The sequence below is a fragment of the Ochotona princeps genome, chromosome 15 (genome assembly GCF_030435755.1).
Source record: "Ochotona princeps isolate mOchPri1 chromosome 15, mOchPri1.hap1, whole genome shotgun sequence".
NCBI classification, from domain to species: domain Eukaryota; kingdom Metazoa; phylum Chordata; class Mammalia; order Lagomorpha; family Ochotonidae; genus Ochotona; species Ochotona princeps.
The window spans coordinates 28,882,324-28,902,130 of NC_080846.1; the positions used below are offsets into that span (position 1 = coordinate 28,882,324).

A 19,807-nucleotide genomic window follows, 5' to 3' on the forward strand; every position below is an offset into this window, starting at 1 on the left:
GATGGCACAAGTGACGCACCCATGTGGGAGACCCAGAGGTAGCTCCCAGTTTCAAGCGTGGTCCTGTTCCAGTCCTGGTCTTGCCCGGTATCTGGAGAATTAGCTGATTGAATCAGCAGATGGAAGGTCTCTTTCTTTCTCATTGTCTGTAAAACAAAACAAAGCAAAACAACAAAATAAACTATGCACTAATTACTAATAAAAAGATTCCTTTTGTACTTAAAAGAAATGCAGAGCTACATGATACAACGCATCCTTTTGTTATGTCAACATTCGCTTTTTGTAGCTTACTCAATATTTAAATAAAAATCAAGAAAGCTTGACTCTTAGATTGTCTTCCAATTGAAGTTGAAAATAAAATGAGAAACTTCAATATCTCCTATGAAGATGTATCCATGGTGAGTCAGATCTAAAAGACTAAAAAAAATTTCCTTTGGTGAAGGGGATGGTGAAAGATAATCTACAGCAATAGGAAACACAGAGTCAGTGGACAAATTTTGGCCTGGTTTTGTGAACAAAATTTCACTGGATCCTAGTTTACTCGCTGTCTCTAGCTTCCTTTCTGACATAATAAGAAAGTTTATGACTTGTGACAGAAACTGTATAGCAAACAAAATTCTAAAACATCCACTATCTAACCCTTGAAGGAAAAGTTTCACTGACTCCTGTTAAAAAGAATCATTGTATATCCTTAGAAAGGAAAAAATGTTAATGCCTTGTCTATGAGAAGTCCCCCAAAGACTCTTCTCTGCAGTGGTGATTCTTTGTTCTTTATTATTTTGGAGAGGTCTTATATGATAGTCTTTATCATAGAAAAGGCCGTAATCGTTCAGTGGAAAGGACCAAGCTCCTAGTAATTCACACCCATAAATTTCTGGCTCAGGTACCAGGAGAAGGCTAATTTATAATTTATTTAAATGACAATAATTATGACACCCCCAATATTTGACATTTTGTGTAACTTCAAGTATTATTTCATCTTTAGTATTAAATAATAAATCTGGACATAGCTTTAAGGTTTAGGAGAATAGTTAACTACATACATACTTGTGCTGTAGCTGGGAGAGAGACGATATATTAGAAAATATTCATTCTTCTCCGGTAACTCATTTTTCCTTTATTCAGCTACTCATTTACCTCATCTGGGCCTCAGAGGAAATTCACTTCAAAATGTTATAACGCTGAATAGTATGGTGGAAAGCATAACTCACCAAAATTAGACAATTCAAAGATAAGGCTGTTTCTACGTCATCCTCAATTTTCCTTTGATTTCCTTTTTCAATAGCTGACATCTGGATGAGTTTTTCCAAAAGTCAGGTTAACTGAACACCTGATGTTACTGGTACAAAATCTTGCTATTCATAAAACGCCCTATCAGCTTGTAAACATAATTATTCCATTACTGTATCAATGTGATTCTAAAATTGCTTTCTAGTTCTTTGGATATTTAGTGCTAAGATAAAAATTTTTGAACCAGTTGGGCTGTTTCGGGAATTGGGAATAAATCTTTCCGTGAAAATACTGAAAACGTTAGTTTTATTGCAGATTGATGTGAAGACAACCTTTGTGTTCTCTCTCTTTTTTTTTTTTTTTTTTCATCTCTCCCCACTGTTTAGTTGAGAGGCTTTCAATCTTGCCCATATCCTTGGGTTGGAACAAAAGTAAACCAGAAAAGAGCTTAGTTTCCTGGTTTGTTGACAGTCAATGATTTTGCGCTAAGACTTTTAAGTTTAAGAAAATACATAGGAGCTGGCATTGTGTAACATTAGGTAAGCCACTGCCTGTAACACTGGCATTCTCTCCGTGTGCCAGTACAGGTTCTGGCTGCTCTACTACTGATCTAACTCTCTGATAATGCACCTGGGAAAGCCCATGTTGTTCAAGCATTTGGGCACCTGGGAAAGCAGTTGAGGATGGTCCAAATACTTGTCATCCATGAGAAACCCACATGGAGTTCCAGGCTCCTGGATTTTCACCCTGGCTCAGAAACCATTGTAGCAACGTAGGCACTAAATCAGTGGATGGAAGAATCTCCCTCTTTCGCTCTTTTGCTTTCCTTCTCTGTAATTCTACCATTCAAATAAATAAATAAACCATTTTTTTAAATACATATAGAAATTCTCATAAACATATTTCTAACGTTCAAGATATTGAATCTCATTGTTTCTTACTGCACAACAATCTAAATTCTTATAAAAATTTTGAATAAATTGAACTATTTTGCAAATTATTTTCTATAACCAAGTGTGTCTGTGGTACTGTTTACTTTTTAAATCTCACCTACATACCATTCTCTTAGAATAAAGTGCACAAATTAGTAGTTATTGCTATCTCTTTCTCTGATAATATTGAAGCATACAAAATAAAGACTAGTAAATTTTAGCAAAATCCTTTCATTTAAGCATAGTCCTTGATTTCTGAGAAAACAAAACACCTCAATAAGTTATCTAGTATCACATAATTCAGGAGTTGTAGGAATTGCAACAGATGTCACTGCTGGAATGGTGACCATAAACAAACAGTTCTGTTAGTCCCAGACAATGTTTACCATGAATAAAATGACATAACACGTTTGTATAGACAAGATAAATAACCTACAAATAAGGGAATCCTTTAAAGGGAAAATTCTACCCATTATCTAAATCCATTCTAAAGATAAGGGTATCAAATCAACATTTTTTTAATTGGAGAGTAAAGGAAAAAGAAAAGGGTATATGAAAATATGTGGGCAGCTTTCTCATCCTGTACTTTTTTTTCTGCCTTTTAAAATACATAAAAATAAAATATCTATAAAATTATACATGCAAATTCACAACTGTTTTATCTAATGATGAAATTATCATCTGCTACTAGAGTAAAAGTCTCCTTTCTGATGCCAAACAACATAGGTTGTACAACTGGGAGAAGAGTCTCAAAGAATCAAAAAGGGATGAAAAGAAAAGAACAGAGGAAACAGAAAGGAAGGGGAGGAGCAGAGATGGGAATGGAGGAGGGGGAGGGAAGAGAGGAAGAGGGGAAGGGAGGGGAGGAGAGGGAAGGGTAGAATAGAAAAGTGTATAATTGAAAACAAGGGCTCTAACGGTAAATCCCAGTGAGGTCTTGAGAGTCAACTAGCTGCTCAATTTTTGGCTGTAACCATCCTCCATGCTAATGCTTCCTAAGATGACTGAGGACAAAGCCATGCCATGCTTATTTCCTCAGTATCCACCTACTTCTTAATTCTGTCATGAGGCAGCAGAACTCATCCTATAAACACAGCAAGTACAAATAGCTTGCTTGTTTGTGTTGAAATGGTTTCCTATCTTCCTGCCCAAACATATCTTACAATTATAGTAAAGAGAATGCAAGCATTCATAGATGCTTGTCAGTTATCAAGGTTTATAGACTTCATCATCTTTTGTTTTCTGATTTAAGTCACCTCAACTAGTCTAAACTCTTCTTGACATGTCTTTCATAGGCTTAAATGCACTATGATCTGTGTAATCATCATTCATATTGCAGCTATATAGCACCAACATTATAAACAAGTTAACAAATCCTTAAATATTACAAGAAACTCAGTCAAAATAAATTCACTTTAACTGGCGAAAATCAACAAAATACTTCATTTTAAGAAATGAGTTGAGGGCTCGGCAGCGTGGCCTAGTGGCTAAGGTCCTTGCCTTGATCCCATATGGCCGCTGGTTCTAATCCCGGCAGTCCCACTTCCTCTCTATCTCTCCTCCTCTCAGTATATCTGACTTTGTAATAAAAATAAGATAAATCTTAAAAAAAAAAAAAAAAAGAAATGAGTTGAAACTTGCTAACTTATTGACAATTCAGTATTAATAAAAGTCAATAACAAATACTATTCTATAGATTATAAAAGTATCAACCAGATTCATTCACCAGTTGGAAAAATATATATCTAAGATGTGACAGTATTTCAAGATTTTGTATGTCAGTTGTCACAAAATGTTCTTGTTCAATGCATTACTTTTTAAGAAATATGAAATTAAAAAGTAATGAATTTTAGAACTTAGATTGCAACTTTTCTACCAGAAATTGAGTCACATGGAAAGCATGTGTTGTCACTGTGTAAGAAAAAGAAAAGAATATGCCTTTCTGAATAGATGTTTCAAGTCAAGATTCTAATTATATAGTGACAACTATTGCAAATGTGGATATTTGTGATTCAATCAGTGTAAAGCAGGCAAGGTTTTTAATGATACGTAGATATTTCCAGCATTCTCCATCATTTGTTCGGTGCGCCTCTACCTTTCACAACTGCCAGCCATTATTGAGGGACGGGAAGGTAGCACCAGTCGTGTATTCCTAGGCCTTCATTACAGAATAAGGGCATTATTTTTCATAATTTTGGCAATTTTTAATTGTAGCACTTGCTGATAACTCTTAAGTCTCTTATTTTTTTGTTGTTTAAATTAGATCAAAGTGACAAAATAATCATCTGAGAAGAATTTATTCATGAGTACTTATGGAAACAAAGCACATACTGAGTAGTGTTTCATACTTTGAAATGTTAATTGGAACTTCCTGATCAATTCACTTGGGCTTTTCCGTTTATTATCCTTGTTGAGATTTCACAAAGAAGAGATGGTTCTCACTGGCTGAATTTCCAGTGCTTCTGCTTAGAAGATATAGCTGATATTGGTAACATATCTGACAGGTCCTTTGGTATATAAATCATCTGATGTCATTCTGGATGAAAATGCTTTCATTTTTACTTGTATACATTGATAAAACAGAGCTATAAAAATGGTTTATCATGCTAAACATAAAATATTTAAAAATAAAAACTTTCAAATTGAAAAGCATGAATTACAGTTTTTAGTAAATGGAAAATAAAATCATATAAACTTGTAGCTATTGGGTTAAATATAATCAGCAATATTGAGAACTCATGCAATGTGTGAAAATGTAAGTAGCATGATTAGTGACAAGTAATGACAATATAAATGCTCTCTCTTCTCTGTGAAGTGGAACTGAAATACCGTTTTCTGTAAGATTTCATCTGTCATTAAAGACAATTTTAATGGTTGCAAACTGCCAGAAGAGATCATTATGTATCTTTTGCATACATTTCAGAAAATTCAGTTAATCATTTTTAAGAAAGTTTCTAGTAGTCATGCTGAAAGAAAAGGTGCTAGTTAAGGTAGGGTGTAAGTGCACTAGCTTGTTCTAGCTATAACTGAAGCCTAAAGTAAGGTATATGTCCACTCATTGTGTTGAATTTCTTTCACACACTTTCCCGTTCTCTCTTCTGAAATGTATCTGCATAATTGCAATTTAAAGTTAAAACCGGTGCTCACTTCAGCAGCACATATACTAAAATTAGGACGATACAGAGAAGATTAGCATGGCCCCTGGACAAGGATGACATGCAAATTTGTGAAGCATTCCATATTTTTAATTTAAAAAATTAAAACTGAATAAATATGTGACAAATTGAGTTTTGGCACCTAAATGTGTTCATGGGGGACTAAAGACATTAATGAAGCATCGAACAGTGTATCAGCTACATTTTTTTTTTTTGTCGTTTTGTGTTATACATTGCAATTCTTCATTTTTCTTTTAAACATTTGCCTTTGTTACTAAGCTTCATTTTTAACTACCCTTATAATCAATTTAGCTTATAGAAGCACGATATAGGGCAGTTATACAATTACTATTCATTGTATATGATATTTTAAAATTACAATATTACAGAAAATTTTAAAGCTAGGCAGTTTTGTAAGCCTTCCTCTGGAGAGAGGATTCAATCAGGAAAACACTTGTTATCCCAGGGTATTGGATATGTACTAATTAAGCAGCCTACTGCCTTTGTGGAATGCACAGGGTTCTATGCAAATTGGTGTTTTACTTAAGATAGTTGTACACCAGGTTCACCTGCAAGTGCTACTGTCATGTAATACAATGTGATATCCTTATTAGCTATGTTTACCATCAATAAGCCGTGACCAGTGCCAATAGAGGAAGATAGAAGATAAAAGAATGTTGGAAAGAAATTTCATTTTCAATAGGCTTTAGTCTCCATGTGTATTCACATACCATTGGGTAATATGATATGTTTCTATAAATCTACACCTATTTAAACAAAGTATGAATTAGTTGAATGTTGAGTTAGGGAAGAGAAACTACGCATTCGTTACTCAACCTCTTACTCCCTTGCTTCAGGTTTTGTGCTGGGAAATATATAACCTTTTATAATTTAATAGTGATGGCCAGCTTCTGGTTTTGATGAGCCTGTCAATTTTCAAGATGCAGAAAAAAATATTTTTCTTAAAAAAATGCAAAGCTGAACTACTAACCATAACTGTCTCCAAAGTCAACCCTCTTTTCAGCATTCTGCGATTGAATGGCCTGTGTCTTCACACCACTTGACTGTTAGGCTCTCATCAGCTTTGGCTTTGGTCTCTCAAATTTAAAGAATGAGTCATATAGAAATCCTGAGTTTAAATCTATCTTAAACTTACATCTTACTTGCATTTTCTCTCTTGCCCCATAAATGCAGTCATAATTTAAATGCTTCCACAATTGTTGATTACTATACTTAAAATAATGCCAGATGTTATTTAAATTGTGCCCACACACTGCAGGTGCAAAATCGTGGTTGCAATTGAGCAAATTTGGACTTAAGTGTCTCTGTGTTTACATTTCTTCTATATGCTTAGTTCAATGTAAATCATTTTTTTTAACTTTCATTTGCCTAGAGTTTTTGAAATATAATTTTAACAGTTCTGAAAAGAAAAGATGGTATATGTTTCTCCTTTTAAAAAAATCTTTGCTTTTAAGTGGACTTTGAATTTTCCAAGGATACACAATAAATAATAATGCTGCATATATTTATTGAAAAAATATATACAATGTAGTTAACCAAGCATGTTTTCTGCTTTCTGTGATATGACCACAAAATCTAAAATTAAAATAAACAAATATTATAAACTCATTAAATAATTCAAAATGTATATTATGACAAATCTGTGTGTGACTATTAAATAATTTTTAGACCAAGAAACAACCTTATTTTTTGTTTTATTTATTTTTATACATTTGAAAAGAGAAAGAGAGAGAGAGATCCCATCTGCTTGCTTACTCCCCCAATGCACATAATAGCCAAAGCTGTTATACTGAATTAGGTCAAAACTGGGGGCTGGAATCTCAACTGAGTTTCTCAAGTGGTGTCATGGATTCAACTACTGAAGTAATTCATTGCTACCTACCCCAAGAGTGCATGAACTGGAGTTTGGAACCCAATTCAGACATTCTGTCATGGGATGTGAGTGTCTCATCTGGTGTGTGAATGCTGCATCAAACTCCGACTTCAGCTTTCTCTCTCTCTTTCTCTCTTTCTCTTTCTCTCTGCTTAAACTTTGTTTTGAAAGAGTTAAATACAGAGAGATCCTCTAGCCACTGGCTCACTCCCCAGATACTCTTAATAGCCAGAGCTGGATCAGGCTGCAGCAGGGAACCAAGAGCTTCCTTCAGGTTTCCAGGGTGACAGCAGCCCAAATACCTGAGCCATCATCTTCTGCTTTTCCAGGTGATGAACAGGTATCTGGATCAAAAGTGGAGAAGCCACCATGATCCCATATAAGATGGTTGCTTCACAGTTGGCACAACTTTATGTTTTAATTCCATTTTTGTGAATATTTTTACATCTTCACAAGCCCAGAATTTCTCATTATTGTTTCAAAAACTAAACTGTTACGTTTCGCTTAAGTTTTCTTAAATTTGTTCTCTGTTCACTTTTCTATCCTGACATGTCCAAAAATGTTAAAATTGTACTTTGTGTAGCATCTACATGTTGTTTCTATTAGCCACTGTGTATAAACTATAGAGAAAAAACAAACTCAAAAATGTCTATAATATTCTATTTTAAAATAGAATTAGGATCCTAATTCACCTAATCTGGGTAACCAATATACTTTATAAATTCATGATTCATTCAGTTATATGACACAATCATTTTAATCATCACTAAGAAAGAATAAGACAACACTATGAAGAAATCTATAAAAGCTCATGGAAAGCTGTAATAATAGATAAGTTGATTTTGTTGCAAAAATAAAAATCCATAAACAATTTTTCATAATTGGTGTTTTCCATAAACTTTTCTTCATAGATTAAAAAAAACACATCAAAATGAGCTTGCCTTTAATTTCACTTTAGGTGAACATTTTAAAATTCTCATTATATGATGGAAAGTTGTCTTTTGGGTTCATTTTATACTTTTTCATTTATTATTATTCTAAATGCATTAAAAATATAAGGCAAATCATGTGGGCAGCATAATTTCAAACATTTTCCATTCAAAATGGCATTTTCAGGTTGCAGAAATGCCAATCTTTAATTTTTTCCTATGTGTAACATCTCTTGTGTCATAAGTATATAGCTGATAACATGATACAATATATACTTCAAGAATTCTCTACTTTTGCCTCCATCTTTTTTTCCTTATCAATTACTTCTATCCTTCACACTTGATTCTTCTGGACTTTCCAGGGGACTTTATAGAATATAGTGCCACTAAGAGAAGCCATCTGTTTTTCCCCAGTGAGTGTTAAATGGTCCAGTTACTTTTCAAAGTCAGGAACTATATTTGCTGAAGGGCAGCAGAAATCATCACTTCCAAATCTACCACTTTTGCATAAGGATTATTTTGAGCTGAAAGCACTTAAACATATAGCAAACACAAAAGAGTACTCTGATCTTTACCTTTTACTTCATGAAAGTTAATACAACTCCCTGTGGAAGATATTCTCTCTTTATTCCAGATCAAAGTAGTTATTAAGGTTCACACGCTGAGAATGTGAAATTTCTACACAAATAGTCTTTAGTATCACAAACATTACGTTTCTTTAACCTCCTCGGGATGTTTCCACAATTGCCTCTCTTGTTTAAACCTACTATAAAAATTACAGATGTGGCCACTTCTTTGGATCTTCTTTGCCTTTCAAGATCTCCTGTGTCACATTAAACTTATATCAAAGATTTTGGCATGTTTTTATCCTGCTGATATTTGTTACACAAATTTAATAATCAGGACCAGCCTCACATTCTAAGAAGGAGGAACCAAAAACATAGTCTCTTACACATTGTCTGCTCACGGGACAAAAATTAACAATTAAGGTTCTAAAACCTAGGAGATCACTTCTACTGTTGCCATATGGCATTTTTAATAAGCCTTGACAGTTCAAAGAATGTTGAAGAGACTTGTGTAGTGAATACTTGCATACATCTTTCCTAGCTACTAGCTTTAACTACTCTTGTTTTATCCTGCATAAATTCATTTTTTTCTGATGCATTTTAAGGAAATTGAAGACATCAGTACATTTCACTAGGTTTTCCAACATGTTCAGGTATTTAATTTAGGAGATAAAAGGCTAGTTAGGACACTCATATCCCAAATTGCAGCGCCTGTGTTCAGTTTTCAGCCCATGTTCCTGATTCCAATTTCCTGCCAAAACAGATCTTAGGAGGAAGCAGATCTTAGGACTCAGGTAGTTGGGTCCCGACCACCCTCACAGGTGATTTGGGCGCATTTCCTTTTTCCAGTTTCCATCTGGCTCAGTCCTGGCTGTTGAGTGATGTGAGAAATGAACAACAGGTTGAGAGCCTAAGTGTGTGTAACCTAAATCTCTATCAAAATACCTAGAATTCTATAGTCAATCTTGAAATTTACCTTTTGGCCACTCTAAGCCATCTCCCACCCCTTTGTGCAGACTCACTTTCCTGGCAACCATTATTCTGATTTTTTTTCTATAATAGATTTATTTTGCCTATAGTAAGACTTTCCATAGATCATGAAGTGTTCTTTCGTGTGCAGCTTTTATATAACACAATAGTGATGTAGGATTGGTTGGTTCTATACTATGTGCCTGACATAATGGTTTTAATTTGGTATCTGTTGCCAGTTACCTGTTTTACTATTCAAAGTTTACCAGTCCATGGAACTCTTATACTATAGATTCCCTCTCTCGAGATGTTAGACTTACTCACTGTGCTCTTTATGGAAATTTATGCCACATATTTCCTCTAGAAACTGTTTCCTTTGTAATAACTAGTTTACTCCATGTCTATTACTGTTGATATGCAAATCATGTGATGTTTATTCTTCTGCTTTGTAAAGATTTACATATTTTTATTGGAATGACAGATTTGCAGAGAGAGAGAGAGAGGAAGATATTCAGTCTGATGGTTCAGTCCCCAAGTGGCCACAATGACCAAAGCTGAGCCAATCCAAAGCCAGGAGCCAGGCTGAGTCTCCTATGTGGGTGCAGGGTCCCAATGCTTTGGGGCATCCTTGATTGCTTTCCTAGGCCACAAGCAGGGAGCTGGATGGGAAGTGGGACACCTGGGACAAGAACTGCCATCCATATGTGATCCTAGCACTTGCAAAATGAGGCTTTACCACTAGGCCATCACGATGGGCCATTGATGTTGATTCATTTTATATGCCTGCCTCAGCGTGAGCTGTATGTTCATTTCAGTAGCCTCAATGGAGAAATTACCTTCTAAGATTAATTTTCTTGATAGGATCTAAACCTTATATGGGAATAGGCAACAAAGGTGAAGGACCCAAAGTAAAGGGTGCCAATTTTCACACCATTTTAATGTTTCCATAAAGAACTTAGTGATATACAACAAACAGGAATCACTATAACATATATAGGAAACGCAATATCCATTTTGAACGGGCAACTTCAATACAATACTAAGCCTGGAGGCCAATAATGTGAATGGGCAGTTTAAAACGTGACATGAAGTACCAGCATCCCACGTGAGCGCCAATTTGAGGACCAGTTGCACCTCTTTCTATCCAACTCCCTGCGAATGTTCCTGACAAAGCAGAAGAAAATAGCCTCTGGACCTTTGCCACCCATATAGGAGGCACAGATAAGCTCCTGGCTGTTCAGTTTAATTACTGCAGTTATTATGACCATTTGAGGTGTGATTCAGCAGATGGAAGATCTCTGTCTCTCCTAACCTCTGTGTAACTCTGCTTTTCTAGCATATAAATAAGCCTTTAAAAGTTGCTAATCTTGGCTATTGTAAATGCAATGACTCACTTTTAGTTCCATATTCTGTGGGGAAAAGATACCTTTAGAATATTCATACCTGCACAGCAAAGGAGTTGATTAAGATAGAAATGTCTTAGGAACTCTAAAGTAGAATGGATCATGTGCCCCAGTGTTCTTTCATAAGAAAAAATAAAGTGCATAAAATTTTTATTCACAATGAGCTCAAAATTAGCCCATTTAAGGTTAAACAAGAAAATGCATCCTGTGTGTTCATGAAGAGAAAGGAATCTGAGATTTTTAATTATTTGTCTACAAGATTTATTGACAAGTCTTTGGGGAATTAAAAAATAGCTTATTTTGATGAAAAAAAGCAGTTTGAAATCCGTGCATATGAAAAATCTTGAACCAAAGGTCATAAAAATATGTATTACCAAAAGCCTATGTGTGGGTTTCAAAGCCCTGGGAACAAAATAAACTCACGTAATTCCATTTACCATAAATGCTTTAAAGTATTTTTGCATATACAGACACAATGCCTGGAGGTGGTGGACAGAATCATATTTGGAGAAATGTCCTCTCCATTAAGTTAGCAGATCCAATAGTTTTCAGTGGTTTTTCATATACTGTAGGGTCTAAGGCAGTTTCCTATTACAATGTCTGGAAATACTGTACTCAAGTATTAACATTTAAAAATGTAGTTGCTCGTGTAGCCATGGAAGGTAGAAGAGACTTAGCTAAAGCAAAACTGAGGCAAGAGTGAGTATATTTAAGTTGAATACTTCCCAGATAGTGTTTTGCCATCATTTTTGCTTTTTTTTTCCTAAAAGTTGTGTTGAAAAAATAATCTAGGTAATTGAGGGTTTCATTACTTAAGACTTTATTGCATATAAATAATGGTGCCATAAGAATATAGAAATTAGCCAAGTGAATAGAAACACTACAATTATATTATGCCTCATTGGAAGATAGAAGTATCAAGAAGGTCCCTAGGGATCAAAATGTGCTCTGGTATTATTCAACACATCCATTAAGCAGGCAGTGGAAAATGCTAACGAGTGCACAACCAAATCTGTACTAATAAAATGTTAGAAGCAAGAGGTAATAAATCAGCTTGATCAAAAATACAGATGGATATGTACAGCTGGGAAAGTTAGATGAGAAAGAAATGAATTTTAATAGAAAGAATAATAGCATAATTAATTTGAAGGATAATGCACAACAGAAACATATAAACTAATAACAAGTTGGGATAAACATGAAGTAATTGGAGACAACATTATTTTAGTGCATTTGTTGATAAACTAAAAAGGAATCCTATGGCCAGTATCAGGAAAATGAAAGATAATTGCATTCTAGTTCTCTAAGTGAAACAATTAGAAAATGTTTAAAAAAAAGGTTATACCATATAGACAAGGACATTTTCTGTGTATACTTAATGGGCATATTAAAAAGTTAGCTAATTTGAAGACAAAAATAGCAAGTGTAAAAAAACTGGCAATTTTTAACAAGCATGTAGATAGTCATTAGAAGAAATTTTGTTGAAAATACTGAATTGTATGACATTTCTCCAATCTTGTAGATTTATTTTACCTGTCTTAAGGCTTACTACCTGGTGACACTCTTACGGTATTTATTCTCGCTCTTTCTCTTGCTTTCTCTCTACTTATTTTGGTACTCACAATATTGTGGAAGGTATCAAACAAAATCCCTACAGATGATTGCCCAGATGAATTCTAGTTCTCCAATTATATCACACAATCCAATAATAAATCAAGTGGTATCACTTTCAGTATTATACATTTTTTATTGTTAAGAGCAAGAAACTGGAACTGGCATGATAGCCTAGTGGCTAAAGTCCTCACTTTGCAACTGCTGGAATCCCACATGAGCACCTGTGTGTGTTCTGGCCTGGGAAAGCAACAGAGGACAACTAGAGCCTTGGGACCCTGCACCTGTGTGGAAGACTTGAAAGAACTGCCTGACTCTTGTCTTCAGCTCTGCTCAGGTCTGGCCCTTGCAGCCACTTGGGAAATGAACCAGTGGACAGAACTTTAGCAGTCTCTCCTTCTGTCCGTAAGTCTGCCTTCCCAATAAAAATAAATATATTTTTAAAAAGTACAGATAGAATAAAGTGTGAATTTGTTCTCAGGGAGTCAAATTTTGTCTGATATGACTTCTAGTTGATATCAGCGAAAAACACTTTGAATTTAAAAAGTGATGAAACTATGTACAAAAATGCATTTGACATTTTCCATGTTAATTATTTGTGGAACTGGAGATACATGTTTGAGAGGATTTGATGTTATTGGAAAAATCTTAGAGAACATCATTTCAGCACTAAAATGTATACATATTTATTACATCCCTTGTGATATTTTGACATATGTATACATAGTGTAATAGCTGCTAAACATAAATATTTCCAGCTCCTTGAAATTTGACTTAATATACTATCTTATAATTCCACAAATATTGTTGTAAAGACAATATTTTGCCATTTTTAATGGCTGGGTTGTATTCCATTTTTTTATATGGATCATCACATGTCCATATCTATTTAAAAATAATGGACACTTTGATTGTTTCCATGTCTTGGATATTATAAATCATGAGTCAATAAACATGGAACTGTAGACATTTTGTCAGCAGTGGGGTTACATTTTCCCCAGACATGCATCAAATGGTGAGATTAGGGAGCGTATATTCTTGTCACATTTCTGATCAGTTTTCTCTGTGTTCTTAGCAAGTCTTTTAATCTCTCTGGGAATGATCAAACTCATGATAGGAAAAGTGTCTTTAAAAAATTAGCTAGTGTGTAATAAGGTGAATTATAGCTAGTTACATTATTCATTTTACTTATTAATGTTTTATTAGAATTAATTTTATGACTTTACCAAAAAAACTCCACATATTTAATATGAAACCCCAAGAGGACTGCAGAGGTTTTTATGAAACTCAACGTTAGCTTTATCCTCCAAATGTCTGAATGTGAAACTTTTAAACTTGTATCTCACCCAGTGTAATAATATGCTTAAACTACTATTGAAAAATAAAAGGCCAGAAGGCTTGAACATTTATTTTCAGTTACTGAGGGTGGGAAGTCCAAGGTAAGGATGCCAATACAATTGGTTGTTCTTTGGGCCCTCTTCCTGAGTTACAGTCTCAAGGCATTTTTCAACGGCTGCCAGAGAGGGATTTTTTCATAAAAAGGAACCGGCTGTATTTTGAGACCCATTCCCAAGCCCTCATCTGAACTTCATCACAGTCTAATTGTCCCAACTCCCAATAACAATAGCATTGGAGATGAAATCTTCTACGTATGTAATTTGGGGAGACACACACATGCAATTCATGACACCAATGTCATTACATTTCTCCTTCCTACCAAGTTTCCCATCTCTTAAAGAACAAATGCGAAATGCCTTTATCTTTGGTAGTTGACTTTGATGTCATTTTGTAGTTTTTTGTTTTTTCTTATATTCCTCCTGTCACTGATGATTTTTTTTTGTTTTGCTTATCATCATCATCACCAGTGGTTACTATTCTCAATGCCTCCAGTAAATCATCATTACTAATCACTTCTTATTTCATAGGATTCCAGTTCAGTAACAGGTGCTTACTCATTCTATCATTTACCCAGAAAGGAGAAAAAAATTAGTATTCACTGTAGCTTCTTCACTTTTATAAATGGTGTTTCGTCGCGCACTGCTTTCCGCAGCAGTCCCAGAAGCACTTACTAATTCTGCAGCCCTCTCTTGGGTGACTCTCTGAATTGGAAATTGTGACCTTGAGGCTATGCTGATAGATCATTTCTTTTGTGCTCTGATTCCACAACTGCATTGGATTGCAAAGAATTTGCTATTGGTGATTCCTTCACCTAAACTTTGTTTCTCTTCTCCCATGAGAGCCATCTGATGTTAGCATACTCTCTGGGTGCTGAGTACAAGTAGGATTATATGAACAATAACGTGGTTACAACTTTTCTGGAAGGAAAAAGAATGGGAGCGGTCATCAAAAATATGTAAAATTAGATTTTGATTATTTTATAACTATAGTGTATTCATCTTCTTTTGAGGACTGATCAGTATCAACTCTCTTAATAATAACTAGTACTCAGTGCATAGCCCTCTAAAACATCCTCAGGTTCCAAGAGAAGGAAACTAAGTCCAAAAGACATCTCTCACAATTCAGACAAGTCCAAGATCTTAAAAAATACCTGTGTGTATTGGGAAAATATTCCAGTCAGGAAAAGCGTTTTTCCCTGAGAGTGTTAATTAAAGCTATCAGCATGGAGGTAAAAATTACTTTTCAGATTTTATATTTATCCAGGGATCAGCTTTAATCCCAGAAACCTGGATTCCAGTACTTAAAAGGTATAGGAATCTCCTGTTCTTGAGGTTCAAAGGCATACATTGCAGACCTTGATAAAGTTATTTGGGGAAGTCTGTACATTGCTGACTCTGTTCTGGAAGCACACATTCAAGAAGACATGCAATAAATTATGGATTGTTTAAAGGCTCAGTGTAATACAATGAAATGACAATCATTCTGAGAACCAAGGTCTTGCTGGGCAAACTCTATGCAAGGCAGCAACTCTCTCCTGACCTACAAGGCTCAGAGCTGTCACTGTATTCTGTTACAACCATAGCTCACCATTAGTTTCTAGTATAGTATGTAATACTTATACAGTAACTCTTTCTTACTAGGAATTGGCTTAATAAAATAGAAAATAACTGTAAATGATATTAAACCAGAGAAGTTTCATGACAATTAAGTAGACTTGGGACAAAATCAAAAATGAAAAAAAAAAAAAAGCATGCAAGTTTCAAATAATAGTAGCTCAAAAAGTTCATGAAAGGTAGAATTAATAAATAAACTTATTTTGGTGCAAAACTTCTATTTTGTTTTAAAATTTATGTATGTATTTATTATTTATGTGAAATAGTAACAGAGGGAGAGACATACACACAGATCTTTCACTTGTTGGCTTATTCTCCAGATTTTTACACTGCCAGTACTGGGGTAACCAGAAGCCAGAAACTAGTAAATCCTCTCCAAGTGCGTGGCAGAGGCCCAGGTATTAGAGTCATTCTCAGTGGCTTTCCAGGAAAATTAACAGGGAGCTGGACTGGAAACAGAACAGCCAAGAATTTAACAAATGCTGCGATCTAGGCTGTTACCTTTGCAAGGGGCAGTTTATTCCACTGCTCCATAGTACCAGTTACAAATCCAGGCACAGTTTGTTCATGATGTGCATTTTTGGTGAACTTTGAAGACCCTGTGTATGTTAGTAGAGAGCATATATCATCAAACAATATAATCTTAGAATTGGGTGTGAAATGCTAGGTGTTAATACCTAATAAACAGCTTTCACTGTTATCAGTGTTATCACATGATTACACATTTGCTTTTTCCTAGTGTCTATTATTGTATCATGATTTTGTTTTTATAACTATCAATGCCAATAACAGCTATGAGCGCTGTATCAGTAAAAGTGCTATAAGATGTGGTTTAGTTAAGTGTAGCAGAAATCCAATATTCAAACAAAAATGTAATATTGGATTGGCTAACGGAGAAGTTCAGGAGTAGGAACAACTTGAGACATGATATGCACTGGGTGCTCAGATGATATTTTCAAGAACATCCCTTTAAAAGTAACCCCCAAAGACTTGCAATTTTCATTTTTGTGACTTAGTTTTAGGCAGCTGTCTTCAACCTCACTTAGTGACAAATGATCATCAGTGAAATGAAAATGATGTGTATTAGTTTAGACCTCCTTTATGAAAATGTCAAAACAAATAATAACTTTCCTTCCACTAAGTTCCAGTAAAATCTGTATGTATGAAATACATTGGTGCAGCTGAAGCAATACGTTTACTGTGGGAACATGAATACAACAAAGGTTAAAAGGAGCTCTGTGTTACTGCGAAGATGCAAGGTCAAGACAGCTTCTTTACAGTAAAGCAGACTAAGTTGTAGCAGAGTTACCCACCCCCTCCCTTAAGAAGAGTAAGAGTTTACGAAATAAAATGTAGCTGGAGTCTAAGTGACAAAACAGTAGGTTTACAGTATACAGGGTATCCATGGAAAGCAATCAAGACTATCCCAGACTCTAGAAACCACAATGGGTGCTCCAAGCTTACAGAGGCCTTAAACATTGTCACCCTTTTTACTTAGTACCAGTGTTTGGACAGGCTTCATTGGCAAGCACTGGCTGTTAATATTGTCTTTACTTGGTAAAGTGGAATTGATCAAGATATTGGACCAAAGTACATTTATACCTGTGGCATATCGATGAGATTAGCCCTTGAATAAAGCTAATGTATTTTCTAATAGAAGAATTATCACAGAAACAGCCTACAGAAATGTAAAAGAGAAGTTGACTACTCACAATAGACAAGTAGCAGCAGACAGCTGGCAAAGAGGAGTAACAAAAAGGACTGTATGGTTTTAGAAATATAGTGCCTTGGTAGAACTGTATTACAGTGACTGGTAGACATTTGATAGGGCTTCAAATACAAAGCCATGCCTGAAACTAGAAATATCACCCATGAAGATGGTCCCAGCTTTCAAAAATATCGTCTGTGTTGGAACACCTATTTCCTTTTCAGGCTTTACCTCCAATTTTGCAGTTATTTCAAGTTTTAAAGTACATTTACTTGATTTGTTTATCATATTAATGCAAATGCCAGGCAGAATCCAGAGCTATGGCACATAGAGTAAGAGGAACACACTCCTGTGGGAAAAGCAGGCCATTGATTTATGCAATGGAATGATCCAGTGGGCAAGCTACAAACAAAGGTTAATTAAACAAGCAAAAAGCTACCAATCAAAATTTTGTCCTTGCAGTATAACAATCAAAATAGATATGGTTTTCAGTTAAACCTAAGGCAAATTGAGTAAAAGCTTATAAAGAACACCTCAACCTTTCAGGCTTCAAACTGTGAAAATTGAAAATGTAATTGATAACAATCTCTGTGCATAGTACTATATCTGGTTTAGTTTCATTATAACTTACCAAAAAATATGTATATGCCTGTGTGTCCATCTATTTGCAGTTATGTATACTACTGCCCTTGATGATCAAGGTATTTGCTTAGGCTCTTTGGGAGCTGCTATAAAAAGAACAATTCTTCTGTTCTAATTTAAATACCATAATAGAAAAAGGATTAAGTGCATATACTTTCATTTGGCAGGTTCAGCTAGTTCATTTGTGTGTCCAACATAATTTCTTAAAATTACCATAAGCAAAATATAACAGATTGTAAATGGTTGCTCATATTAACCTAGCTAAGTACTTGTAATCTGCCTAAGCATTATTTAACAGGACATAATTGCAAAACAGTATGATACCTCTAGAGTTTTGAAGACTGTATGTGCCTAAAAGATATTTTTGAATCAGAAAGCAAAAATAAAATGCTGAACAGTAGATTCAAATATCTGTAACTTTTTCCTAATAGAAACATATATTTGAAATTGTATGCATATACACCTATGCATACACATACATATGTGTGTGTGTGTGTGTGTGTGTGTGTGTGTGTGTGTGTATTCTTCCTGGTATTTTGATTTTATAAAACATAGTAAGGAAAAAAGATACAAACTATTGATTGAAATGCAAATCCTTGAGATTTGTAAGAACTGGCTTTTAATGAAAGAGGAATAGTCCCCAAAATTAGACTTTAGTTAAGAACTTAGTTTGAAAGACTGAGAAGTAAGATTTAAATAATAAAGAAGGGTTAGCTGAAGTGCTGGTTCCAGGCCAGTAACATTCACATCATCGAGAAACTGGTTAGAAATCAGAGTTCATGAATCTGAAATCCTGGACAGTTAGACATCTGCTACTTTAAAAAGTCTCATGGGGATTTCTTGTTGGTAATAATGCCTGAGAAATACTAATCTAAGTTCAAAGAGATTTGAATGGTATAACTGAAAGGTATTTGTTGGACAAGAAGTCACCAGGCCAACCCAATCCTGAGACCAGAATCCTGGGTAGGTCAGAAAGTAATCAACATAAAGTCCTTGAGAAAGTAGGAGGAATTTCTGGGTGTAGGTACCACCCCCCTTCTGAGTATGTGGCCCCTGAGATTTGTAGAGCTGTTACTTACATCTGCCTGCTGGCATAGGGTAAGGGAACAATGGTTGGCAAAGCTCTTGAGATGCCAGTTAAGATACCAGTTACGGTGTCTGTATCCAATGCTGTGACTGAGTTACAACCCTGGGTCCCCTTTTGGTTTTAATTTTCTGCTAAAATATATGTTGAGGAACAGCAGGTGATGACTCAAATACTTTAATACCTACTGTCCTTGTGGGAGACCTAGATGGAATTCCAGAATGCCAGACTCAGCGTGCGCCAGCCTCAGTTGTTATGGGCTTTTATGGTCTGAGCCGGTTTTGCAGTGTGATCTCTGTCTGTGCCTATTTTTCCCTGGATCTCAAATAAATATACAAATAAATAAGATAAAGAAAAATGAAAGGTCACCAGAATTTGTAGACAGTTTGGCAACAAATTCAGGGACTACTCCAATTTCCATAGCTGCATGATTGGTATCGCTTGACCTCAGCACTTCAACAGAGATCAGAGGAAGAACAAAAACTAGACATAAAATTTTCAAAGTAAAGGAGTGCCTTGAACTAATACCTTGAAAATGATTACTTATGAGATAACTTACTTTAATATATAGAAAAGTTATAGCCTCTATACAAAAGGACTTCAGAAAAAAATTCGTGGAGAATATGCTTTTCTTTTAGTTCCGTGTTTATTTTCATTTATCTTAAATGCAGTG

At 35.1% G+C, this 19,807-nt stretch overlaps 1 non-coding gene across 1 annotated transcript; it reads left to right on the forward strand.

Moving 5' to 3' along the window:
* The first annotated feature begins 5,301 nt into the window (after positions 1–5,301).
* LOC118757650 (U6 spliceosomal RNA) lies at positions 5,302–5,408 on the forward strand. The gene has a single exon (XR_004995308.2). It is a non-coding gene; the product is annotated as a U6 spliceosomal RNA (small nuclear RNA).
* The last annotated feature ends 14,399 nt before the right edge of the window (positions 5,409–19,807 follow it).